The sequence below is a fragment of the Macaca mulatta genome, chromosome 18, assembly GCF_049350105.2.
Source record: "Macaca mulatta isolate MMU2019108-1 chromosome 18, T2T-MMU8v2.0, whole genome shotgun sequence".
In the NCBI taxonomy this organism is placed as follows: Eukaryota; Metazoa; Chordata; class Mammalia; order Primates; family Cercopithecidae; genus Macaca; species Macaca mulatta.
Window position 1 is genome coordinate 56,859,196 of NC_133423.1, and position 27,815 is coordinate 56,887,010.

General features: G+C 37.2%; 1 protein-coding gene across 4 annotated transcripts in view; it reads right to left on the reverse strand.

Moving 5' to 3' along the window:
* GALNT1 (polypeptide N-acetylgalactosaminyltransferase 1) overlaps positions 1 to 27,815 on the reverse strand; it is a 124,766-nt gene that overhangs the window by 71,960 nt on the left and 24,991 nt on the right. Inside the window, exons 2-3 of one of the 4 annotated variants that reach the window (XM_077974662.1) lie at positions 12,469 to 12,597; positions 6,420 to 6,474 (exon numbers count right to left, since the gene is read on the reverse strand). The exons of 1 other annotated variant lie outside the window; for it this stretch is intronic. The gene's annotated coding sequence lies outside the window, so the exon portion shown is untranslated. The remainder of the gene's footprint in view (positions 1 to 6,419; positions 6,475 to 12,468; positions 12,598 to 27,815) is intronic. 2 more of the 4 variants (XM_077974661.1, XM_077974663.1) reach the window with 2 other exon arrangements.

A 27,815-nucleotide genomic window follows, 5' to 3' on the forward strand; every position in this document is an offset into this window, starting at 1 on the left:
GGGCGGATCACCCGAGGTCAGGAGTTTGAGACCAGTCTGGCCAACATGGTGAAACCCTGTCTCTACTTAAAACACAAAACCTAGCCAGGCATGGTGGCAGGCGCCTGTAATCCCAGTTACTCGGGAGACTGAGGCAGCAGAATTGCTTGAACCCAGAAGGTGGAGGTTGCAGTGAGCCGAGATCACGCCATAGAACTACACCCTGGGAGACAAGGGCAAGATTTCATCTGACCAAAAAAAAAAAAAAAAAGAAAGAAAGAAATCTAGTAGTTAGAAGTATTTAAATATTTATGGTGGAACAATTCTACAAATCAAACAAGCATAAAGATCACAAAAAGTAAGTTAATGTTGATGGGAAAAAGAGCCGAACTCAAGAGAAGTCTAAGAGAAGTTTAAAATAAAATTCCAAAAATGTTTCCCAAAATGATATCATTACTAAAAACAAATGCATAGCACCTAACTTTTATGTCTACTATATTGTTGTTCCTTTAAAAAACAAAGTTTCACTACAGGTATACCTCGGCTATATTGCAGGTTTGGTTCCTGACTACCAAAATAAAGCAAATATTCAGTAAAATGAGTCATAAATATTTTGGATTCCCAGTACAAATAAAAGTTATGTTGATACTATATAGTAGTGTAAGTACACAACAGCACTGTCTTTAAAAGTAATATACATACCTTAATTTAAAAAATTTACTGCTAAAAAATACTACCAATCATCTTTGCCTTCAGTGAATCGTAACTTTTTTGCTGGTGGAGGGTCTTGCCTTAGTGTTGATGGCTGCTGACTGTTCAGGGTGGTTGCTGCTGGAGTGGCTGTCACAATTTCTTAAAATAAGATAAAAATGAACTTTGCCACATCAACTCTCCCTTTCATGAAAGATTTCTCTATAGCATGCAATGCTGTTTGATGGCATCTTACCCAGAGTAGAACTTTTTTCGAAATTGAAGTCAATTCTTTCAAACCCCTTGCCATTGCTTTATCTAGTTAGGTTTATGGAGTATTCTAAATCCTTTGTTGTCATTTCAACTATGTTCATAGCATCTTCACAAGGCGTAGATTCTGTCTCAAGAAACTACTTTCTTTCCCCATCCATAAGTAACTACTCATCCATTCAAGTTTTATCTTAAGATTGCAGCAATTCAGCCACATCTTCAGGCTCCACTTCTGATTCTAGTTCTCTTGCTATTGCCACCACATCTGCAGTTGAACTGGACTTCTTCCAAACTCCTGTCAATGTTTTGACCTCCTACCATGAACCAGAAATGTTCTTAATGGCATCTAGAACGGTGAAACTCTTTCCTGTTACTTTGCTCAGATCCACCAGAGGAATCACTGTCTGTGGAAGCTATGTGTTGGTCAATGTGGTGGGAAAAATTGTAGAAAGATGCAAACCTTCTTGGAAGGCCGGGAGATTTTATAAAAGCTTCGGAAAAGGATTTGGCTGAAGGCAGCCAGATTCTCTTACCCTGTGCCTGAAAGCTTAGGTTAGATAACAAGGAGATGTAAAGAAACTGATCTAGGTAAGTTAGTTTACTTAGGCCTTGGAACCTTGCCTTTAATCATCTGAGTGCAGGACTGCTCTTGGGGGGGATGACACCATGTTAATTACCCACAAGTATGTTGACTCAAGGCCTTTGTCAATATATCTGTACTAAATAAATGCCTGCAGCACCAGTTTATCATGGCCACGGCTGCTACAACTCCTTACACCACCCTCCCTGGGATCCATGAGCAGCCCTGGTCCCCCAGCCTGCTCTTTCACTGGATACCTGTGTCTGAGTGTGTCGCTTGGTAAGGGTCTGAGGGTCAGACCCAGCAGCTATGGCCTTATGAAATGTATTTCTTAAATAAGACTTGACAGTCAGAATTACTCTTTGATTCATGGGCTGCAGAATAAATGTTGTATTTGCAGGCATGAAAACATTAATCTCATCGTACATTTCCATCACAGCTCTTAGGTACAGGTGCATTCTCAATGAAAAGTAATATTTTGAAAGGAATCTTTTTTATTAAGTAGCAAGTCTCAACAGTGGAATTAAATTATTTAATAAACCATGTTGTAAACAGATGTGCTGTCATCCAGCCTTTGTTGTTCCATATATAGAGCAGAGGCAGAAGAGATTTAGTATAATTCTTAAGGGCTCTAGAATTTTCAAAATGGTAACTGAACATTGGCTTCAACTTAAAGTTACTAGTTGCACTATCACCTACTAACAAAGTCAGTCTGTTCTTTGATGCTTTAAAGTCAGGCACTGACTTCTCCTCTCTACCTATGAAAGTCCTAGATGGCATCTTCTTCCAATAGAAGGCTGTTTTGTCTGCACTGAAAATCTGTTGTTTAGTGTAGCCACCTTCACCAACAGTCTTAGTTAGATCTTCTGGATAACTTGCTGCAGCTTCTACATCAGCACTCATTTTTACGTTGTGGAGATGGCTTCTTTCCTTAAACCTCCTGAACCAATCTCTGCTAGCTTCAAACTTTTCTTCTGCAGCTTCCTCACCTCTCTCAGCCTTCACAGAATTGAAGAGTTAAGGCCTTGTTCTTGATTAGGCTTGGCTTAAGGGAACATTGTGGTTGGTTTGATCTATGCAGACTACTAAAACTGTCTTATCAGCAATAAAGCTGTTCTGCTTTCTTATCATTTGTGTGTTTACTGGCGTAGCTTCCTTCAAGAACTCTTCCTTGCCATTCAGAACTTTTCAAATTATATGGCGCAAGAAGCCCAGCTTTTGGCCTATCTCTGCTTTCGACATGCCTTCCTCACTAAGTGTAATCTTTTCTAGCTTTTGATTTAAGTGAGAGACACATAACTCTTCCTTTCACTTGAATGCTTAGAGGCCACTGTAGGGTTATTAATTTGCATCCTTTCAATACTGTTGCTTAGCAGAGTGTGGTGGTATATGTGTTGTATCTTAGGGAACAGGGAGATCCGAGGAGAGTGAGAGAGACAGGCAAACGGCTGGTCAAGGTCGGTGGAGCAGTCAGAAAAGCAGTCACATTTATTGATTAAACTTGCCGTCTTGTATGGGCACAAGTTTGTGGCACTTCAAAACGATTACAATAATAACAACAAAGATCACTAATCAAAAATCACCACAAAAGATATAATAATGAAAACCTCTGAAATACTCTAAGAATTACCAAAATGTGACATAAAGACACAAAGTGAGCAGATGCTGTTGGAAAAATGGTGCCTATGGACTTTTTCTGTGTAGGGTTGCCACAAACTTTCCATTTGTTGGGAAACAAAACAAAACAAAGTAGTGTCTGTGAAGTACAATAAAACAAAGCACGATAACATGGACATGCCTGTATTTTTGAGTCACAACTCATTTCATGCTCTCCAGATATTTATTAAGTCTTGGCAAATGATGTTCTTGATACTGCATCAGGTACTACAGGTGGTACAAGCATGAAGGTAATGACCCACATCTAATCACACTGTTAAAACACCAATCTAAGAGACATGTCATTCACATTACAAAAGAGAAATATCAACTAAGGAAACCTGACAGGAAAAGAAACATCAAGATAGGGAAGTTTCTGAAAAGGTTTTACTAGAAAGCAGCATATGATACAAGGTTTTGTTTGTTTAAAGTAAGTTTTTTCTACAGTTATTTTGTTTCTGGCTCTCTTTGACCTAAACCCCTCTAATGGACTTTCCCTGTCCTTAAGACATTCTTTCCCTCTGGTCCATTTTGTTCTAAAGAACACTGTTATTGCAGGACCAATAACTGAGACAGTTCTCACTAAAGAGATTCCAGAGTCAAGTAAGACGAGGATACAGTTTATACTCTATTTGTCCTGGTAAATTCACATTGCATAGTCCTACTAAAGGGTCTGTAAAGTTCTGCAATAAGGAAAAGTAAGGGAATCTATTTAACTATGTTAACTCAGAATGTCCCATTTTTAAGCATGGGATTGTCCCCATCCTCCTTGTTGTTTTTGTATAACATAAAGCAGGTTTCGACTAGCAATAAATAAAGCAGCAAAGATTGACTCCATATCCTAGAATCAGACATTCTTTTTAAAAAAAAAAACATGGCTGATGTGCTTTCTGCAAAACTGGTATTTCTGCGAATCTGGAAATTCTGTAAAAAAGGATCCCATTGTGTTGTAAAGCCAATCACAAGGAAGACCTTCACAAAGTGAAGGTTAATTTTGAAATAACTGTCTTTAAGTTAGTATTTTTGTATTACCCTTCAACATAACACATATCATTATATAATACAAATAGTTGTGGACAAAAATAGGAAATCCAAAAGTCACCCTAAAAGAAAATAACCTATAAATCCCTAATTTTAAAAAAATCTACAAACTTCTCAGAGAAATCAAATTGGTCAGCTATTTTACTATCAATTATTGTTTCTACGTTTAGAATATCATATTATAAAGACTATATTTAGCATTAAATATTGCATTCAACAAATCCAACAGTATTTCAACTGTGTGAATAGAGTTAACACAGGAGGTCCATTTTACTTAGGTCGTGCTAATCTCTAGCGGATTCCTGGAGTCACGGCAATGACCCTAGCCAAACTCTGAGAACTATGTTCCTGGATTGTTCACAGTCACTTGTTAATGATCTTTTTGTGTGTGCTCCAGGCAGTGAGTCAAGATGTACCAGGCTGTCAGCATTGTTTTAAAGTAATCATTAAGATTTATGATGTGTACCTGGTGTCTGGTGTGGGGTCCCAAGTATCAGTTACCAGAGCTGGTCATATGGTAGGAATGTGCTTATGTGACTAGCTCCCTGTAAGAACTCTGGACTGTAACACTTGTGTGCTTCTCTGGCTAGAGACATCTTGCATGTGTCTCTATCACTCACTGCTGGAGAGAAAAGCATGTCCCTGTGATTCTCACAGAGAGAGGACTTGGAAGCCTATGCCTACCCTCTCTAACATTTACCTTCTTCCTGCATTGTATCCTTTGCTGTAATAAACCTGAGTCATGAGAACAACTTTATGTTGCGTGCATCCTTCCAGAAAATCAGCGGCAACTGGGATCTCTCCACCCTCCACAAAACAGATTCCATTAAAGAATTTAGTTTGTCATCATACCTACTTTTCTCATTACTTGTCAGAAGCTGAATGATCATAATCACAACTTCTTCAAATGAATAAATCAGCATAGAGGAAAAAAGTTAACAGGCGTAAGACTGCTATCCTTAGAAGGACTTGGTTGTCGAGATTGGCCCTTGGCTGGCATGTGGACGCTTGAATGGTGAACAGTTCCCTACACTGATATAAAACTTTCCCTAAATGATAAGTGTGATTCACTGTGCCTAAACTTTAGAAACAACATTGTATAAACACCTGCTTTCCTTCTGGGAATCTGGAATTTTGGTATGTGCTAGGCAGAAGATGCCTACATGATCAGCCTCAACAAAAATCTTGGGCACTGACTCTCTAATGAGGTTCCCTAGTAGACAACATTTCACACATGTTGTCACGATTCATTGCTGGAGGAATTATGTACATCCTGTGTGACGCCACACAGAGAGGAGTCTTGAAAGCCTGTGCCTGTTTTCCTCTGAACTTCACCCGGTGCACCTTTTTCCTGTGCTGTAATAAATCTTAGCTGTTAGTACAACTGTATGCTGGATCGTGTGAGTCCTTCTAGCTAATCACTGAACCTGGGGTGGGTCTTGGGAACCCATACAAATCAGCATATTAAGACAGAAGTAAGTGACTATTAGGCCAAATGCTGAAATTTAAATATGAGTTCAAATTTCAGTTCCAACACTTATTAGTTATGTGACTCCTCGCAATGTTACTATATTTGCAAAAACCTGAGCCTCTTCATTCCTTTAATGAGAAAAACATATCTTCCTTATAGTCCCATTGCACTAAACTAAATGAGAAAATGAACAACACATTCGTACATGACAGTACACACTTGGTAAATTTTAAATGGTATTATTTCTAGAGGCACCTTCTCAGATTAAATAAACAATGGAGAGCCTTTCTCATGTATACTTATGCAACAAGAACTCAAATGGTCATTTGGAACACTGCAAAGCAAAGCTCATAGACAAACTTTCACCCTGTATCTTCAACACTGGCTCTGGGAATGATTTCCAGATCACATGACAGGATTACTGGGTAAGTTCAAGCAGGTTAAATCCTATATAACATTTTCAATTTCTGAACCTGGTCCTTATTTAGCCTTCAGATTGACCTCCCTAATCAGAAGTGTGTATACTAATTAATTAGTATTGGGACTATGCTTTATTGTTACATTTCTCAAATTACTAAACTGGGATTTTAGTACAAGCCATTCTCTTGTTTGTTATGAGGCATAAAGTCCAATCAACATAATTTTTAAAACCTAAGAAGCTAGCTGTAAGATCAAACCCTAATGTAAGGGAAGGAGAGCCCTAAAGTCATTCACTCCCAACTATCAACTTACCCCAAAGTGGTTTTTCAAATGAATTCATATCCCAAATCCACATGTCCCACATCTCCTGTTGAAAAATAAAGTCCTAAAATCAGTTTGTCTCAGAATAACTCTATTCTCCCCCCTTAGTCAGCACTGTGGGAGACACTGTTCCTTATCCCATCCTGACATTTTTCATTGCATTGGACCCCCAGCTGAATTCAAGTGATTATTCTCTGCTAGGTCACCTATTCCTGACTGGCCCAAGCCAACCACGGTCATTCCATTCCTCTAGCTAATACAAGTGACCAAATCCTGACTGATGGGACCCAAAGGGAGGTCTGCTAGGAAGCATTCAGAAGAAGTTATATCTCTCATAGAGATGTTGAAGGAGAAACTACACTTTTCAACCTTTGGTTACTGTTGGAGAGTACAGAAGTAGTGTATGCTTAGAAGTAATGTAACCATCTTGAGGCCATGAAGGAAGTCATCACCAACATGCCATCACTGACATGCTGAGGATGACAAATTGAAAAAATGGAGAGCACACCAGATGCTCATGATTTCATGGAGCCAGACCAACCCTAAGACCAGACCTCCCCACGTCTGAACTTCTTGTTATGCAAGATGATAAAGCCCTCACTGATTTAACTGCTACTACAGTGGGTATTCTGCTACTACAGTGAAAAGCATCCTGATACACCAATCTACAACTACAATTACTGATTTATATAGGTATATATCCTGTCAAGAAAAAAATGAAGATACAAATCAGTGGAGGACCTAAATTAAGGACTCTACTTTTACAGGAGACTGCAAAGAAGCAGAACTTCAACATAAACTTTAAGAGCTACAAACTAGAACCTGGTATATGACCTGCTCATCTCAGACATGGCATTACTTAGTCTATCACAGAATCACATATCCCTAATTCACTCAAACTTTCTCCAATATGTGCAAAACACTACACTAAGCAGTCTGATGCACACAAACATAAAAAATGTTCAGTCCCTATCCTCAACGAGCTTGCAATATAGAAGGAGAGATAATAAAGTGAGTTTGCATGTCATTTCACAACTTAAATCTTTGCAAAAGATGCCAAGAGTTGTGATGGGCTATAGTGCACAAAAAAGAGAAACTGGTAGGGAGAATGACTGGAGAATTGGTATGAGTTAGGAAAGGCAAAATAATATCTCAAGTCAACAAAATAGTGTGAGTTAAAATAGGGAGGCAAGAAATCGCAGGGAATGTCTGGGGAACAGCAAACAGAAGAATTAATTGGGAGATATAACTAAAGGGGTGTGTTCAGAACAAAGGAAATCTTTTTTTTTTTTTTTTTTTTTTTGAGACGGAGTCTTGCTCTGTCACCCAGGCTGGAGTGCAGTGGCCGGATCTCAGCTCACTGCAAGCTCCTCCTCTCGGGTTTACGCCATTCTCCTGCCTCAGCCTCCCGAGTAGCTGGGACTACAGGCACCCGCCACTTCGCCCGGCTAGTTTTTTGTATTTTTAGTAGAGACGGGGTTTCACCGTATTAGCCAGGATGGTCTCGATCTCCTGACCTCATGATCCGCCCGTCTCGGCCTCCCAAAGTGCTGGGATTACAGGCTTGAGCCACCGCGCCCGGCCCAAAGGAAATCTTAATTGTCATGCTAAGGAGTATGAAGAGTAAAGGCCAGGTAAGTCATTAATTTCTTCTCATATTTTAATTTTTAATCGCACGAAGATGAATGCCAGATCATTACAACAGAACACTGTGTTAGAGTTTCAGAAAAATATGCATCTTTTCCCCACTCTGAACTCAGACACAGGAAAATACATCGCCTACCAGGGGAACAGTGTCTGGGAAGTAAAGGATCCAGCAGGAACTTCCTCCAGGCCAGGGGCCCATGTTATTTTCTGGTCATGGAATCCCCCAAATCTCTAAGATTTTCTATATGTTTTTGATATAACACCAACCTCTCCAATTATCATTCTATTCGTTCTTCCTTCCTTTACCATCTTCTGCACAAGAAATCTTTATTCTCTATCCCTAAGGCAAGTCTTCACTTCAGCGAAACCGTCTGTTAATCAAGTCCCTGTAATGTCCTACCTAGCAACACAAGTCTCTTTCTCAGCATCATTCTACTTGATATCTTAGCCATCTTAAATTATTTTTAGCATAGACAGGCTATAAATAAAATAAAGCCTCTTCTCTTGGCTCCCAGGGTCATTTCTTGTTCTACTTTTCTGACCACGCTTTGAAGTCTTCTTTATTGGCTCCCCACTCTTCTCCGGATCTGTTCTCAAGCCCCCTGACACTATACACATCCTCCCTGGGAAGTTCATCAGTGGCACAGCTTCACCTGCCATGTGCCAGTGGCTTCCAGATCTGTATCTTTTCCCCAGGACTCTTTGGTTAGATTGTAAACATGCCCAGCATGGGAATTATGTTTTTCATACTTGAGCCCTAAAGATGTTATGAAATGTCTGAAGAGAGCAGAAACTCATCTACAAGACAGCATCTCCACCCCCAATGTTATTCTTTATTTTTTCCTAATGCTTTACTTTCCACTGTAGCACCAACTACTAACTTACATCAAAATGTATCTTAATTAATTTATTATCTTGTAAGCTGCAAAATGACAGGAGCTTTATGTTGTTTAATGTTATTACTACATCATCTGGAACAGTACTTGGCACAAGATAGAAGAGTTCAATAATTATTTAGTAAATAAATAAAAATGCCAGAAAACAGTATCATGTGAGAAGGAAGAAAGGCAATTGAAATGAAAGCATTTTAAGGTCGTTGTATTTAGGGATAGGGTAGAAAGATTAATTTTAGCTTTTTTAAAGAGCAAATATGTTGACAATTAAAAGATAACAATGAGTTAAATAAAAACAGAATGTGTAAGTTAAAAATCAAAGTTGAAAAAGGAGGAAATAGAAAATCAATCACTTTAAATGAGAAAGGAATTTAAAATAATAGAGAAACCACACCTATAGACAGCACAAATGGTAGAAATAAAACCCAAAACATCAGTTATTAAAATTAAGACAAAATGACTACATATATCTAAATTGTCAAATTGGATTAAAAAAAAAAAAACAAGCTAAATGCTATTTACGAAACAAACACCAAAAACATAAGGATTCAGAAAAGCTGAAAGTGAAAGCATGAGAGACTTACACACAGAAAAGTAGAGGAGCTTATTCTAGACTAACCTACTCACAAATAACGGCAGTTACCAGCCTACACTGTGCAGAGTTACTGAAACTCAAGAAGGAAGTCACAATCATATTGGCTTGAAGCATCAAAGGATGAGGTCTGGAACTAGCAGGCAACTGGAAAGTGAGGGAGGAAATACTAGAAAAGTAAGAACCCTAAAATATGTATGTAAACTTCACTACCATCTTTAGTTGGACTTTGAATCATACAACACAGGGCAGACTCCAGAGGCTCCAAAGAAAAGGAACATTTAGATGGCTGAAAGAACTGAACAGAGGTATCCATGATGTTGCCCAATGCCAGGGAGGCAGAGTTCGGAGTTTAAATCTAGCCAGCAAGGAATCAATATTCATTAAGAGAAGAAAGAACTGAGGGTCAAAAAAAAAAAAAAAAAACCATATTATCCACAATATCCAGTCTACAAAAAATTACTAGGCATGAAAATAAACAGAAAAGTTGAGTCAAAAAAGCAGTCAATGGTATTGAACAGATGATGATCCAGATGTGGAAATCAGTTGGCAAGGACTATAATGTACCTACTATAAATATGTTCAAGAAATTAATAATGAACAGAGGAAACTCTTATCAAACAAATTAAAACTATAAAAGAAGAACTACACAGAATCACGTAAAACACAAAAATATAAAGTCTGAAATGGGAAATTCACTTGATGGGATTACAGCAGATTATAAACAACAGAATACAGGGTTAGTCAATGTAAAGGCAGATCAAAAGAAATTATCCCATCTGAAGAGGAAAGAAAAATCTTTAATGAACAGAGCCTCAGTGAGCTGTGGTATAGCAAAAAATTTAACATATGTGAAATCAGAGTTGCAAAAGGAGAGAACAGAGGAAACAGGACAAAGAAAAATACATGGAAAAAAAAAACCTTGATAATGGCCACATTTGGGGAAGAACAAAATTGCAAGTCTAAGTCCAGTGAAACCTAAGCAGATAAATACAAAGAAAACCACAACCACAGCACATCTTGTTTAAGCTGCTGAAAACCAAAGATAGAGAGAAAATATTCAAAGCATCCACAGGGAAAAAAAATTATGTACAGGGAAAAAAAAAAAAGGATGACTTCTTATTATACGTAGCGAAGACATTTTCAAGTAAAGAAATGTCAAAACAAATTATCTCTCACAGATGTGTACCATAAGAAATGCTAAAGGAAGTTCTTCAGGTAAAAGGGAAATGACACAAGATGGAAACTCAGATCTGTGAGAAAGAACGAAGAACACCAGAAACGGTAAATATATGAATAAATATAAAAGCCTGATTTCGTCCCTCTTCATTTCTTAAAAGTTGTATAACCAATTAAAATAAAAGTTATAATTCTGTGTTGTACAACTTATATGAAGATGTGAAAGATGACAAGATTAGAACAAAGAAAGGAGGTGTAGGTAAGAGGAACTATAATATATAGCTGTAAACAACTTACACATTATATAAAATAGTAAAACTCAGCAGTCCTTTATGACACTTAAAACGAAAGAACTCATGGAAAACTAGAAATAAGAATTTGGTTAACTTGACAAAAGATATCTGCCCCAAATCTACAGTTAAAAAAACTACTCACTGTTAAAGTTAGGAAAAAGACAAAGATAAATGTCTTCTATTACTTCTTCCTGTCAAAAATGTACTAGAGACCCTATCTAGCACAGTACAATAAGGAAAAAAAAAAAAAAAAAAGATTTAGAATCAGAAAGAAGAAAACGAACAAAAAATAAAAGAAAATCCAAGAAAATAAAGACAATTCAGCAAGGTTGCTGGATACAAGATGAACATACAAAATTCGATTAAAGTCTTCTGTACCAATAACAACTAGAAAATTGTTAAGCCAGGTGCTTTGGCTCATGCCTGTAATCCCAACACTTTGGAGGCTGAGGCAGGAGTACTGTTTGAGTCCAGGAGTTCGAGACCAGCCTGGGCAACACAGGGAGACCCTGTCTCTACAAAAAATACAGAAGTTAGCCAGGCACGGTGGCACATGCTTGTAGTCCCAGCTACTTGGGAGGTTGAGGGGGGAAAATTGCTTGACCCTAGGAAGTCGAAGCTGCAGTGAGCTGTGACTATGCCACTGCACTCCAGCCTCTGTGACAGAGATCCTATCTCTTAATGAAAAAAATAATAATAATAATAAAAGAAAAAGAAGAAAATTGCTTAGAAAGATCTATCAAAAAATTAAGGAATATTATCCTTACGTGTGGAAGGTTTTCTATAGTAAAGAAAAAACTATCTTTATATTAATCTGTGTACTTACTATAGTTCCAATCAAAATCTCAATATAGTTTTTTAAATAGAACTTTAAAAGTAGATCCCAAAATTACATGGAAGAGGAAAGCCAAGAAAGCCATTACAATTTTGAACAACAAGGTGAGAGAACTCTGTCTACCATACATCGAGATATGGTAACTACATCAGTGTGATATGCAGGCAGACACAGATGAAAAGACCAATGAAACACAAGACAGCCCAGAATCAGACCCACATGAATATGCAAACTTCATATATGACAGAGATGGCACTATAAATCCATGTGAAAGGGGGGGCTATTCAGTAAATGTTCATTCATATGTAAAATTCCTACCTCATACCATACAAAAAAAACATTTTAAAGGTTTAAAGGCATAAATCTCTAACACTCTAAACTACAGGCAACTACTGTCACATCATTACATCAGAAGAATTTCTTAAGCAATATTCAAAAAGCACAAGCCACAAAAGAATGAATAATTTCTACTACATAAAAATTAAAATTTTTGATATAACCAAAGACATCGTAAGATATGCGAAAGCCTGGGAAGAAATATTCATAATACAGATAATGAACAAAAGATTAGTATCCAAATGTATTAAAAACTTCTACAAACCAAAACAAACAACAGGCCAATTGCGGTGGTTCACGTCTATAATCCCAGCACTGTAGGAGGCCAAGGCAGGAGGATCACTTGAACCCAGAAGTTCGAGACCAGCGTGGGCAACATAGGAAGACCCCATCTCTACAAAAAGCAAAAAGTAAAAAAAAAAAAAAAAAAAAAAAAAAAAAATTAGCCAGGTGTGTTGACATGCACCTGTAGTCCCAGTTATTTGGGAGGCTGAGGTCGGGGGATCACTTGGGCCTGGAAGGCTGAGGCTACAGTGAGCTCTGATCCCACTACTGCACTCCAGCCTGGGCAACAGAGCGAGACTTTGTCTCTAAAAAATAAATAAATAAATAAAACAACAAAGACACACACAATTGAAAAATGGCCAAAAGATATGTATGGGCAAATCACAGACAAAGAATCATAAACACGGAACATATAAGACAAGATATAAAAATATGCTCAATCTCCGTAGTACTCAGGAAAATGAATGTGACCTCATCAAACCGGCAAAAACACAACTAGTAAGAAACAAGGAAATGGGACACTCACACACTGTTGTTCCAAGTGTAATTTGGCACAGCCACTTTGTAGAGCAATCTGGCAATATTATCTCATAAATATCTCATAAAGCTGAAGAAAGCACTACCCTCTCACTCACTAATTTCACTTCTAGCTGCAGTCCCTGGAGAAACTCTTACACATGAGTATAAAGAGAAATGACTGCAGGATTGTTTACAACGGCAAAAAAAAAAAAGTAACAACCTAAATGTACACATGAACTATATAATAGATTACTATATAGCAAGAAAAACAAACTAGAATTATGTGCATCACTATCAGTAAACAATGTTGAATGAGACAAAAGCAATTTGCAGAATATGTACAGTATGTTCCATTAATATACAGCTTTAAAACATATTAAAATGAAACAGACTGCTTATGGACACAAACATTGTAGAAAATAATATGCACGAGAATAATTTACCAAATTCTTACTAGTGATTGTTTCTGAGGAGAGAGGGAGGGAAGGACTTCAACTATATCAGAAATTATTTTATATAAAAGATCTAAATTGTGGCAGACTGCTAGTTGTTCATTCAATATTTTCCTCTTCTTTTTTTTACAAATCAAACTGCTGTATTACTAAAAGTGACAATTTACATCTTCTGGCCTGCCTTGAAGATTAGGGTGGCCAATATCAGAAATCACTGGGTGGAAATATGGGAAAGATTTTAAAGGGACCAACTTCACGGAGAGAAGGGCCCTTTTGCCCTCACCTCTCCTTGATTCTGCTGCCTGGAAAACAAACACAACAGATGGAGTTGCAAGGACCTTCTTTGCAACCAGGAGATACCCCGGAGAAGGCAAGTCATAAGCTAAAGAATGCAAAACAGAAAGATAAAAGGAGCTAGGTCTTTGGTGACCACATAGCTGCCATTTCCTGAGAGGAAAAAACCTCTACCTTGTTTAAAGCACCTTTTTTGTGGGGGAAGAGGGAATACAGGGACCTTTTCCATGCTGCCAAACCTAATGCTAACAAACACAGAAGAAAATCAGTCAAAACAGAAAAATAAGACGAGACATAGGGGAGAGGTGGCTTCATGGCTTATTCCTTATCGTCTGCTAATGGTACTTCTGTATAGGCTTTACATTTTTTATTTCAAAAAACCTTTTACTTTCTAAACTTTAAACAGAGATTCTTAAATGTTACCCACAAACAAGTGTTGGTCCATAGATCAAGTTAAAAAGCAAAGACAACATGTATACTCTATGAGGTGGCCCACCAGAGTGGATAAAGAATTCACTAGAAGTTTGCCAATGACACTACTGAGTGCAGACAGTTACTACACTGTTGTCATCAGTACTGCCACTGCCAGTTTGGATAACAAACAAGACTGTATGATCCCACAGTCTCTTGGCGCTGCACTACGGATGAGAAAGACCAAAAACAATTTGCAGACTAAATGGAAATCTCTGTTGTCACTCCCTTTTCCCAATTTTCTTTTTTTTTTCCATGCATTCCCCAGAGCTCAGTGCCATACTTTTCCTCCTCCACAACTGGATCATCTGTGAGGAGAAAAAGAAGAAAAAAAATCTCAAAAAACAGTAGTACCCTTAGATGAAATTTTTTTTTTACATTTGTATGCATGAAGGTTCCTTTGAGAACTACTTTCCTTAATACACTGTCTGATGTTACTTGGTTACTGACAAGCGACTTTTGAGATCTAGAAAGTTTTCAGATTTGCTAAACAGACCAAATAAAAACCAAAACTTGAGTTAGGACAGATTTTAGACTTTTGGCCCTAATAATAGCCTGAAATATTTAGTTACCATTGAAAAAACAAAACAAAACACCTTTTCATTTATTAGCATGTTACAGAAAGACAGTGTTCTGGTTAGTCACAAATTCTACCTTACAGATTTATCACAGGTATCACACACCGCAAAACAACCATACCCTTCCTTTTTCCCTTAACTAATCAGTAATTTGGTGTATCAGTTTTTGAGTTGCTGTTTTTTCTAACTTGGTTTCTCTCTTACTAGTCTCTCCCTAATGTCATTTAACTTCTCTTAGTTTATAGCGTTACTGGTTGTTCTGCATTCTTGCCTGCTGATTTTCCTGTGAAAAGCTATTCTCTGCCTCCCTCCTTCAATTCGGTCTGCCCTGTAGTCTCAGACTGCTTCTGCATTGCTATCAGTTAAGATCCATTCCAGGGGATAATCTCTAGTGTCTTTTCTTGATATTTGTTTCAGCTCTTTAGGGGGCTGATTATAGGATTTGGTTCCTGCTCTCAGAACAAACAAACAAACAAAACCAGTGCAGTACAATTAAGTTGACATCTTAACAATGTAATAGGAAAGTTAAGTAAACTGTTGGGAAAAAAAACCCTCTGAAATAAACCTGCTATTTAATTCACATCAATAACTCAAACATTTCTTCTGTATTATTTTTTAAAATTCTAATTCTCAAAACTGTATTCTACTAAACCCTCTAATCACTTGAGCTATCTCTCCTTTCTTTTTAAATACACTAAACAGTTACACATGTTTGTCTTTATTACCTATAATGTAACGAAAAGATAAATTTTTTGCAGATGTCATTTCTCCACTTGAGCTTTAGAGAATTTAAAAATTAAGTTCATCCAGGAGCAGTCTTTTTCAAACACACGTTACAGTCTAGTCTCAAACTTCCTTCTTGAGACCCTAACCATAAATTCAAGAGGAATAACTAAAAAATTTTACAGATATATTTAAACTATTTAAATATACCAAAGAACATATACTTTTTAATGAATACAAGATTATTTTACAGGTTTAGACTGCATTTAATGTAAATAATGTAAAATTATGATGAATGAAAATGATGTAAAATTATTTTCCTAACAGTACTGCACATAATGCTATCTCATTGCACAAGAAAGATCAGAAAACAGTTAACAGTTTTGCATTTTGCTGTGCTGTTAACTGCAGTAGTGCTCTCTATACATGTTAAGTGCTTGGCTATCAAAAAAAAAAAAAAAAAAAAAGAACAGCAAAGCAGTCTTAAAAGATGACACCTTTACCTGCTAGAGCAAAGTTTATGGTTTCATTACAAAGAACCCTAACCTGAAGAAAGAGTTATCACAAAGAAAAGAAGCAGAGAAAAGGAGAGAAATCATTTTTAAAATAGGTATTGTTTTATTTCTTTTTAAGGAAAGCTTTTTTTAAAAAAACTAAATGTACTATGTTGATCTTGTTTGAGTTCTGAATCTACAAATCAACTTAAAAAGAAACTTCAGGGACCACTGAGGAAATACCATTATGAACTGGGTTATAGATGCTACTAAAAAATCACTGTTAATTAGGAATGATAGTAGCATTGTGGTCATATTCAAAATGTTCTCATTTTAAAGGATCTGTACTGAAGGAGGTTAGAGGTAAAATGACATGATGATCTCTACTGCTTTAAAATACTTGGGCTTGAGAGCAGGGGAGTGAGGGTAGATTGAGAGGTGGAGCACAAGTGGGAAAATGTGTTTGCTGAATGTGGAGGATGGATACAGGTTTAAGGGGACTCGTTTCACTGTTCTGTCTACTTTTATATAAGAATTTCTCAGAATACGATGTTAAAACAAAGAAGTAACTTTTAAACTTGTTTCAGAGAGCTAAAAGCTAAATTAGGATTATCAGTGGATTTAACATCTTACTTTGGCAGGCCAAATACTGCATACACTGGTGTTCTGTGAACAAAATCAAGGCATATAGTAGACATTTGTTCAGTTAACAAACTTGGTAAGTGCTCTACTATATGCCAAGCATTTTACCAGACCATATGAGAACAAAGATGAGTTATACAATGTCACTGTCTTCAGGGAGGAAATGGTCAATATAAATACCTGTAGTAAATGATTCTTGGTGGTGTGAGAGAAGAGCCTAGAGAAGAGTAGCCACAGACAGGAAATGGAGGGGGGAGCTGTCTGAATGTCTGCAATGTGCGGCTTGCATTACATTCACCCATCACTGCTGCTCAAATGGGGAAGGAACTACTCATAAAGTTTTGTTTGTTTTCACACCACATCTCACTCCGGCATAAATGAGTCAGGATCTATGGTTACAAGGTTCCTCGGTGGATGATTAGGCATTACAGAGAGAATTTTATCGTAATAACAACCCTTTCAAGTGGGTTTTATCTTCGTTTTCAGTTGAGGAAGCTGAAGAGTCAGAAGTTTGAGGGGTGGATCATACTAGCGGACTGGAAGGTCTGAGAACTCACGGAATGTGAAGAGTGGTGCCAATACAAAGGAGGACAGAGCTCTGAAAAAGGAGTCCGGGATGATGCTAACTGCCACAGAGAAAGATTACGTGACACTGGAAGCTGTTTCTGCCAAGTATTCAGCAAGCTACCATGAACGTGGAGATTTAAACACAACACTAAAACACTAGCAGGTTTTTACAACCTGTGCTAAGCAAAAGAAATCAAACATTACTCGAGACTTCAGGTGAGGATATTTCAAGTCTTAGTACTTCTCATTAGCCATATGCAATGCAGGTCAGACAAAAAAAAAAAAAAACAAGTTTCCAAAGCAGTAACGGCTATATTTCTTTTAATAGAGATATAAATTAAAGAGGAGAATAAAAGCATAACAACAATTACCAAGCACTTACTGTGTGCTGAGCACTTTGATGGGCACTGTCTAACAATCCTCCCAACAACCCAGTAAGCCAGGTACTATCATGTGCCCCATCTTACAGACAGGAAAACTGACACTTTAAAAAGTTAGGTAATTTGGCCAGCGTCACATAGACTATAAACATCAAGGCCAGAATTCAAAATTAGTCATGTCCCAGCAACTATGAGGAAACCCACAAACCTGTATCCTTTACCTTGTCTACCTCTGCAATTTACATATATTAAATCACATTATAATGTATTCTTCTGCGACCTTTTAAATCCAACATTATGTTTTTAAGACTCATCCATATTGATGTAGTTCACTAACTTTGGTGTCATAGAGCAAGGGCTGGCAAACTAGTATTTTTGTAAATAAAATTTTATGGGAATGCAGACACTCTCATTGATTTATGTATGGTTTTTCAGCTGCTTCTGCACTACAACATCAAAGTTGTTGGCCTTTACAGAGACTGTATGGCCTGCAAAGGCTAAAATACTTAAAATACTTACTATCTGGCCCTTTACAGAAAAGTTTGCCAACCTCTGCCATGGAGTAGTGCGGTGGTATACTTGACAATGTCCAATTTTTACAATTTTGTCAATGTAGCTTTAATTTGTATTTCCCTGAAAACAACACTGGCTATTCATTTTTCTCCTAAGAAACAGTTCTTGCTTTCTTTTGCCGTTAACTGTTTTCACACTTACGTATGTATGGGTACTGACAAAAGGGTGTGTGCATTACTGTGACTTTAAAAATCCTTGTCCTTTGTATGAGAAATATCTTCTACTTGCGTATTTGTGACTAGTCTTTACACTCTCCTTTTCGTGTACAAAAAACCCAAGAGATCTTAATTTTAGTACAGCCAAATTAATAAACCTTTTCCTTCAACAATTGTGCTTTCGGTTTCCAAAGCCTGAGGTCTAAAATACTCTCTAATATTTTCATCTGAAGGCTTAAGTTTTGCCTTTCACAATCTAGTCTTTAATCCATCTGAAATTGTTTATTTCTAATACAGTGTTACCATTTTTTAAAATGTGGCTAATAATCTCAACACCATTTAAAGAGTATTCCATTTCCTTGATTTGTAACATTAGCTCTCTCATGTATTAGGTTTCCATGTACTTAGAGTTCTGGTTTTTGCCTTAATTTCCTTCCATTATCTATTTGTCTATGCTTGTCCAAATATTACACCATCTCAATGATTAAAGTTTTACACTGCCTTAAAATCTTGTAAGACAAGTACTTGCTTCAGGAATGTCTTAGCCATTCTTGACCCTTTGTATTTCCAAATAAATTTTTGAATTAACTGGTCAAATTCCACAAAAACAAACAAAACCATACCCTGCTGGGTGTTTTTTAAAACAGCGATAAATTCATATATTAAAGACAGATTAACTGATATGTTTATAGGAAACCATCTTTCTCTCTATGAACACGGTATGTCCTCACATTTATTTAGGTCTTCTTAATGTCTTTCGATATATTTCTATACCTTTCTAGTTAAAGGTCTTGCCCTCTCTTTTTCTATTTATTCCTACGTGGCTTTTTTTTTTTACTATTGAGAAATATTTTTATTACATTTATTATTGCATGCTGCTAGTTTGGAGTAATAGAACTGACTTTACCATATTGATCTTCTTGCTGATTAATTGGCATTCCTTGCAGATTCTAGATATCAGTCCTTAAATTTTACTATATCAATCATATATTCAGCAACTTAATAAACTCCTGAATTTTCTATGAAGGTATTTATATTCACTCTAAGGAATGATCATTCTGTTCATTCCTCATAGCCTTGTAGCTCTTTGTTGCTTTACTGCACTAACTCGTATCTCCAGTGCAATCGTGAAGAGGCAGCGTAACAGTGGGCATCTTTATATTGCTGCTGCTTTTCAAAGGAATGCCATTAATGTTTCTCTATCAAATACTATGTTTGCTGTAGGTTTTTCACAGATGCCCTTTGTCAGGTTACAGAATTTCCCTTCTGTTCTTAGTTTGTTATGAGTTTTTACCATAAAAGAGAGATGAATTTTAATAAATTCTTTTTCTGCATATTTTAGGATGATACAGTTTTTTTAACTTTAAACTGCTTGTGTGGATAATTACATTAATAGTCCTTCTAATGCAGAACCAAGCTCACCTTCCTGGAATAAACTCTTTGTTCAATATACAGTATTTCCTTTATATATTGCTGAATTCAACTTGCCTAATTATTTTTGACAGTCTTTTGCTCTTTAGACATATTTTTACACTCTCTAAACATATTAAGCCTTTATCTTATATTCCATATCTGACAACTACAATATCTGCCATGTTTGAATGCCTCATTACATGGTCTCCTTGCTCTTCTGATTAACTCATGGTTTACTTAAAGTGTTTTTGGCTTTTTAAATTGTGAATGCATTTCTAGGAAGAAACTTTACCTGTGTCAGTTCTCTCAGGCCTGTGTTCCCATATTTCTCCAGCGAGGATTTCATCTGATTCGCAGTCCTGAGACCTGAGACTACTTTTCACTAAATTCTTGGCTTTGTTTCCCCTTCTCCGCACCATTAAGGTAGTATGAACTCCGACCCCAAATCCAGTTTACAGTGGAACTGCAGTTACAATTTTTCAGGGAAGGTTATTCTACCCTTCTGGTGAAAAGCTGAAACAGGCAACCTTGTTCCTATTCTACCTACCCCATACTTTTCCAACCCTTGAGGGACAGGTTTTTTGTTTTTTCCTAGTTTACCCACTGACACCTTTCAGGGAGTTTCAGCGTTACACAAAGGTCTCTGGATCTTACTTAGCAACTGCTCGATCCCTAGACATCGTCTGGTACCCTGTGGCCACCCTGCAAAAGCCAAAGTTCTAGGTCTCCAAGGATTTACAAATACCAGAACCCTTAGCACGGCAGCCAGTATCACTACTAACTTACCTCCCTGGATTCAAGATGTCTTGTTCTGGGTCTCTGGAAAGTTTCCTTACTTCTTGTCAGCTCAACAATGCACTTAAAAGATATTTTGAATATTAAGTCCAGTATTTTTAACATTTCATAATGTGGGACCTTTTTTTTAACCTCTATTCTGCCACGCTGCCAAAAACAGAAGACTCTTAAAGTTTTAAATAGTCTGCTGAGTATTTTTCCCCAAAAGAAATGTACATCTACTTCTAGAAGCCAAGGGAAAAACAATTCATTGAATTAACAAATACGTTCTAGGCACTAAGTACATATCAGTAAACTAAACAAAGATCAACGCATTCAAAGCACTTCTGTAGGAGGAGAGTCGAAGACAGGAAATAATAAACATAAGTAAACTAGATTATAGCACAGAAGGTATTGCAATGGAAAGAAAGAAAAAATTGAGTAGTCAGGTAGGGAGGACCACGAGTGCCTGGTGGATAGGAGCTGCGATCTTAAACAAGATAGCTATTACTAAAACATTTCTTACTTCCCTATAACATACCACTAATTAATTTTTATTAAACATAAAATTTTAAGAAACTATGGGTACTGCCCTCCTCTCTTGGTTTGAGGTACGATGGAGAGCTGCTTCCAGAATTTTTTTTTTTTTTTTGAGACAAGAGTTTCACTCTTGTTGCCCAGGCTGGAGTGCAATGGTGTGATCTCAGTTCACTGCAACCTCCACCTCCTGGATTCAAGCAATTCTCCTGCCTCAGCCTCTCGAGGAGCTGGGATTACAGGAACCTGCCACCACGCCCAGCTAATTTTTTATATTTTTAGTAGACACAGAGTTTCATCACGTTGGCCAGGCTGGTCTTGAACTCCTGATGTCTGGTGATCCATGCCTTGGCCTCCCAATGTGCTGGGATTACAGGCGTGAGCCACTGCGCCCGGCCCAGATATGTTAATACTACATGACTCCATCTACTTCAAAAGAAATTGGGGCACACTTTAATATTAATTGGAAACTTATGATGCTATTTATTCAAAAAATTAAATATAAAAATAAACATAATAGGCTTAGAGTGAAGCCTTTACTGAAAAAATGGTTAAATTAGCAGAATTATCTTTCACATTTCTGAAGATAATTTGAATTTAATTAGTATCAAAGTTCTTTTGAATTTTAAACCTAATCCAGAAGGCAAATTGTTCAACTATATCTCCTTCTATCTTTTATGGAGATATACCCTATTTTTAACTCATTAAAACAGGTTTTCTATCTTTTCATAAGAATCATGTGTGAAATTATTAAATCACATCTTAAAAATATTTAAGTTCAAACCTAAGACAGTATTTTGCAGCCTTGTAATTATTTTCATTACTTTTCTCTTTATCTCTCAATTTTTCCTTCTCTTAAAAGGCAGACAACAAAGCTAGAATTCATATTTTATATAAACACTGTAATATAATTATATACAATAAATGATCTCTTTTTTAATGATACAGGTAATAAATAATGATGGTAATGAGGCCACTTCACATTGCCTGTCAGATAAAACTCCCAAAGGGCAAAGCCTACAAAACTTAGAGACAGGATTACTGTGTTAAAAAGAAAAGAAAAAGCTTTATGGGAAACTTTTGTCAGGATCCTTTTTTGGAGACAAAAAAGATTAGAAACAGTTTCACACAGAAACAAAATAGACTGAGCTGAGAATGTTTCCCAAGGCAGTTAAACACTGCATTTATCACAACAATGTATTACCATCAGCTGGTGGTGGTGCTGCCTACCACACAGTCCAAGCTCTAGGCAGCCTCTGGCCAGCTGCCATTCCCTCCACTCACAAGACCATGAGAATTCCTCCTCCATTTGGCACATACAATTAGATGACCAATTCCCAATATTAAACTTCCTCCACATCCTTACGTTTGTCTGATTATGTACTGGACCTTGACTGAATTCTATTTTACATACTCTCAGATGGACAAAGAGAGCAAACTGTCTTTTAAAAACCTGAGTTAGATAATATTTGATTACATAAATATTTCTATAAGGTTGCCGCAAATTACAGCAAGTTTTCTACTGACTTATATAAAATATTAAAAAGCTATTAAATAACTGAAAGTTAAACTATGGCACAGGGTGGAAACTCTCTGCAGTATGTTCAACTGCTTCACTTTCTCTCACACAGTATTCCTGCCGTAAAGGTATAATCCCTTGGCCAATTTAGTAGCTCAGCCAAAAAATCAGAAAGAAAGGGAAAGCATGGCTCCAGGGAACTTCCCCTGCTCCCGAATCCCTACTCCCACCACATATGCACTTTAACCAAAACAGCTCCACCTTTATCTGTTCTACGCATTGGAACTTGTCAGGAGATATTTGAAAATATACTCCTGCTACTATAAAGTTTGAAAATCATCCACCTACAGCAGCAGTTCTGAAAATGTAGTACAAAGACCCCCCACCCTATCCAACTCAAGGGGTCATCAAGACCCTTTCAAGAGGTCTGCAAGGTCAAGACTATTTTTATACTATGCCAAGTCACCATTTGCCTGTTTACTCTCATTCCCTCCTAAGTATGTGGCTGAGGTCCAGAGGCTACATGATATGCAGTATCAACAGACTGAATGGAAAACAGAAGGTATCCACCTATGAGAATCCACCTATGAGAAGTCAGACATTAATAGGATTTGCACAAATGTCAGATAATGCCACACTTCTCACTTTTTGTTTTGGAAAAGTTATTTTTCATAAAAAAGTTTACATTAATATACCACAAGTCTATTATTTTAAATGAATTATTTTTAAATGTCTAGGTTATCTTTAACACGGTAAATATCAATACATATAAACCTACAAAACAAACTCTTTGGGGTCTTCAGTAATTTCTAAAAGTGTAAAAGGGTTTAGAGAACTACATGACTGAGAACAATTAGCCCACAAACTAAAATTCAAAATCCATAATAAAAAAAAATCCACTTATATTCACATCACAAACATTTATTAAATGCCAGTTTTATGCTGGGCTCTAGATCTACAGCAATAAACAGGACAGACAAGGTCCCTGCTCTCATGGAACTGTAGTGAAGCACTAGGACACAGACAATAAACAAAAAGTGATAGCCAGTAAGGAATGCTCCATAAACAAACAAAAAGAGGAGTTGGCTTGTCAGCAAGTGACTGGTGGCTACTTTATCCTAGGTGATCAGGAAAGGCTTCTTTGAGGCAAGGCAACGAGAAGGAGCCTGGAAGAGCAGGGAGCCAGACACGGGGAGATCCTGCAGAAGGGCCTTCTAGGCAGAGGCCTCTGGAACTCTGCCCATCACAGCTGCGACCACACCCTGGCTCCACTCTGCACCTCTTTCCCATGCCCTGCTCTTCACTCACATCCAACCATTCCCAGTTGCCCAATTATGTCGCGCTTTCTCTGGCTTCCATGTCTGCACAGGTGTTGCTTTCTCTGTCTGAAATGGCCTCACAAATTATATAGCTGTGCTATTCCTTGAAATCTGAACACTCTGTGATCCATGAAAGTGTATCTTCATTGTTCCAGGAACAATAAAAATAAAAAAAATTGAAATGATCTGTGTTCCACTCATTTCAGAAAAATGGTTTTCAGAACTATTTTCCACCTCGATCTGAAAGGATCAAATGTATACTGAAGAATAACCAAATCCTAGGGATTAACTTCATTTTCAAATAATGAAAACATGAATTATTATTTGGGATATCAGTGTTAAAATATATGTCTTCAATGTAAAGAATCTAACGATATTAATACTAAGCAAAGAGTGGGCAGATGATTACAATCAATATATTTTTTTTAATTCACTCTGTCTCCTGGTCACTGTTTCCTCCCAAATGCTTCTGATGAAATATGCTTCTGATGAAATGTTGTGCCCAACCTCCATTAAAAAATAATTATCTTATAGGAAAACTTCTTTTTTTTGGACTGTCCAACAACATCTATGATGCCAAGACAGTGAAGAATTAAAACATAAAATTTAGAGCTACAATTTATCTAAGTAAACTATCACGCATAGCAGTGCTTTCAGTTCACACATTTAACACATACTATGACAGCACACACAGAAGAGGCTCAAGGGCAGCAAGGTGCTCCAGACAAAATTATCCAAGAGCAAAAACACCCCCTCAAATAAGAGGTCTAAAAAGCAAAGCTATTTCCACATCCCAAGAGATGGGCTGCAGAAACAATGCTCTATTAATCTCATGTTATCCCATATATTCTGCATAAACTGACAGAGATTTAACTGACCTAATTTTTTTTTGCATTAAAATTCCATTTCAATCTAAGCTTAGCGTAGCTATCCTCTAAAGTACCAAAATATCAATCAAAGACCAACTTTCTAAAGACAAAGGCAGAAAAAAAGTAAAGAGGGATAAGATATAAAGTAAAACACACCACCAGTGGCAAACTGGTCAATAAACACAGACTGCTATTTTAAAAATGCCAAAAGATATCTTAGTCTGACAAAACTGGGTAACTGGATTTCTGGAAAACTAGGTTTGCAATGAGAAGAGTTTTCTAAAACATAAAGCATTATACATAAGTGATTGCTCTTTACTGTGGTAGGTTTAGGGATTTGTTTAGAGAAAGCTTTTACTCTGTTCACTAATAAGGAAGAACTGGAAAGCTCCTGTAAGAAAGAACACCTGCATTTGGACTTACAGTGCTCCTGTGATAGCTAGTGCTTAGTTATTTCCTGTCTTGAAAAAATAAGAGAGCTGGAAGATGCAGAAAGCTAGTCCTCCTTTTCCATCATTCTAGTAGTATATGTACACTTTATACCCTGAATGTTGATCTTTATTACTGCATTTATCATACTATATTATTTTTACTTACTCATTTGTCTCTCTGCCAAACTGTGAGCTCCTTGAGGGAAAAGATCACGTATTTCATTTTCGTGTCTTTCTTTTGTGTCTACAATACCTAGCACCACACCTAGAGTACATAATAGACACTAACGTTTATTAAATGAAGAAACAAAGTGAATCTTTGTTTAGTTTGGCTGAAATAATCAGTACAGCAGAAACTCAGGTACAAACAGGCATTAAATCAAACAAGAAGATTCTGAGTGGTGTTTTACACTCTTTTCATACCAAGGCACAGAGGTGGCCTCAAGCAACAGGGAGTTTACTTTTAAGATACAGGAAGCATGGGAGAAATAAAACTATCTCTATTTATAAATTACATGGTTATTTATGGGCGAAATTCTTAGAAATCTAAAAAAAATTAAATTTAATAAGCATGCAAAGTAAAAGATCAACATAATCTAATCAATTGCATTTCTACAGATTAGCCGCAAACAATTAGAAATGCAACTTAAAACATCCTTTTATAATAGCACAAAACCCACAAAATTGTAGGAATAAACTTAGCAGTAAGACAACTTCATTGAAAAATAAAAAATATTACTGAGAAAAATTTTAAAATATCTAAAGAGAGGGATCTAAGAAATAGCGATTAGATGATTTGATATTGTTAAAATATAAAAACTGCTGTATAGATTCGAGATAATTCTCCCCAAATCCCTATTTTTAAAATAAAAATTGGCAGTGACCCTAAATTTATGTCAAAAAAATTTTTTAAACATATATGAAGCACACTGCAAGACATCCCCCAATATTCATGTCCCTTTCAGCAGTTACAGAACCCCCAATTTTTGCTAGGTACATGGACCACCAGAATAAAGATATATTATTCCCAAGTTACCCTTGGAATGACTAGTTGGAGGTTCTAGTTGATACATGAGAGGAAGCCTTGAGTATAACTTCACACAAGTGTCTAAAAAGGACTGCAGCAGGACCCTTCTTTCACCCTTCCTCCATCCCACTGCATGGAACATGAATATGATAGTTGAAGTTTCGTTTGAGACCATGAGGATGAAGACCAGCCCCTGAGTCAGCAAATAAGAAAGCTAGAAATAAGATCCCAGAAAACCATGGAGTCACCATACCAGCCCCCAGCCTCATATATGAGCTGTATAAGTCCAGATTTAGACATGAGAGAGAAGTACCTCCTCCTTGCTTCAGCTACTCTTACACTAAGCCTCTGAATGAAACTAGTACCAACACCCAATCCTATCCTATAGCATGCATGCAAGGAAACCAGGAATCCCAAGCCAAACAGGGCAGAAACAACCATAGAGTAAGGCATCACAGAAGGAAGCAAAAATGCAGTAGCTCTGGCAGAACACAAGGCCCCACCAAGGACCCCAGCAGAAGGGTTAGTGTCTCTCAAGGACTCCATGAGGACAACACTCCAAGAGCTTCTTCCTTCTCTTTTCATCCCCAGTCAACTCTGCTCTCTCCTTTTTCTCCGCCCTCACTTTTTTCCTCTGATTTCCTCAAACTGCCTATGAGTGATAATGGCTTTTTTACTCTCCCATGCACTGTGTTAGACTCAGGGCCTCTGTCTTAGACTGGGAAGTTAAATTCTCAGGAAGAGGGCAGAGTGGCCGGCCTACTTATCTTTTCAAGCCAGGTCATATCACAGCAGGTGCTTCTGACCTGGCTGCCGTGAGTCTGGTGCTCACTTCTGGGGGTATAAAATATGACCAAGAGCACCTCTGAGCAGGAATTGTGGGGGTCAGGCAGATTCCTCTGGAATGTGATAGAAATATGGCCAGTGCTACGACTATGTTTCTCACAGTGGATGGTCACAATCTACAAATCCCAGCCCAAAAAGACATCAACAAAGAGATCTGATCTGGAATCCCAAACCCCACTTGAAACATCCAAGAGTCTGACCAGGGATTTTACTCATGTCACAACTGAATCAAAATCCTACTTTAAAAAGGAAGAGGGACAGCGATGGGCAAGGTCTTCCTATAATAAGAAGTAAAGAAGCTGTAACTATTCTGCCCCTTCTCTGGTATACTGACTGTATCACCTTAGAGAAGGGAAAAGTCTGTACCTCCTAGAAAGAATTTGGGATCCAATCTAGAAATTGGTATTCCCTCTCTGAGGACTTCTAATTAACGAGTCTAAAATTGGCTTTAAAATAACAGCTAAGAAAATAATGAGGGTAACTTTAATACTATTACCTACACTCGTCGAATGAGGGTAAACAATTCTTGAAGCCTTAGCTGTTATACATCAAGTTGAAAGACAGGTGAAATTTTATATTTCTCACAATACTGTGATAGTCATTAGTGTTGCCTACCAAACATTTCTGGTTCTTTTCACCAACACATGATGAGTCTGCACTTTTCTGTCCCCTAGAAATAAATACAGGTTAGCCATGTGACTTGTTTTGGTCAAACATGAGCAGAAATGCCATGATTCACTTCCA